The following is an 823-nucleotide window of genomic DNA, read 5'->3' as shown; positions in this document are numbered from 1 at the left end:
TTCTCTTTGGGATTTCTCATTCTTAATTGAATTGACCAATGACTAAAGTGAAACTAAGGCTAAAATCAATTCGCCTAGTCAAGCTCGTCCACAAAAATAGGATTTTGGAAGTTTATCATTTCAGTTTCTTACCAAGTAAATGGATCATTTTTAAGGTCCAACGCCTTAAAATGTTCACCTTTCAAGTAAAAAAGAATCACTTGATTCACGCATAAGAAAGAACTATGTAGGTCTGATTTCCTCTTCGATAGAGGGTATGTAGGAGCAAGAGCCCCGCTTTTGTCGACCTCAAAAAATAAAAAGAAATAAAAATTAAGGTAACACAATTTCCACAATTCTAAAAGTAGACTCTTGTCCTTCGAGACAAACGTAAGAGGTGCTAATACCTTCCTCAAGCGTAAATACAACTCCCGAACTTAGAATTTTCATTTTGACCGGGTTCCTTCGGTTTTTCCGACGTTTTCCACAAATAAACGTTGGTGGCGACTCCGCGCATCTTTCCTCCTTTGGAAAGCGCACCCGTGAGCCTCGCCCTCGCTCGCCCGCGAAGGGCACGTTGCGACAGTTGGCGACTCCACTGGGGAGATTTTTGTGAGTTAGGCCTATTTTAAGGAATTGTGGATTCGTGAAGCTTTGTGTGTGCATTTATTTGAATTGTGTAAAATGTAAATAACTGTTGTCTATTTTGCATTCTTTACACTGCATTCTAAGCACCCACGGGTTTGAGTAAAAAAAAAAGGGGCCCTATACTCGGGTTCATGGGAATTTAAGGAGTGGAGGTGAATCTATCTTCATGCTAGGTCTCCGACTTGCTTGATAATAG

This window comes from Glycine max, chromosome 3 (assembly GCF_000004515.6).
Source record: "Glycine max cultivar Williams 82 chromosome 3, Glycine_max_v4.0, whole genome shotgun sequence".
NCBI lineage: Eukaryota > Viridiplantae > Streptophyta > Magnoliopsida > Fabales > Fabaceae > Glycine > Glycine max.
Note: the sequence above shows the minus strand (reverse complement) of the source record.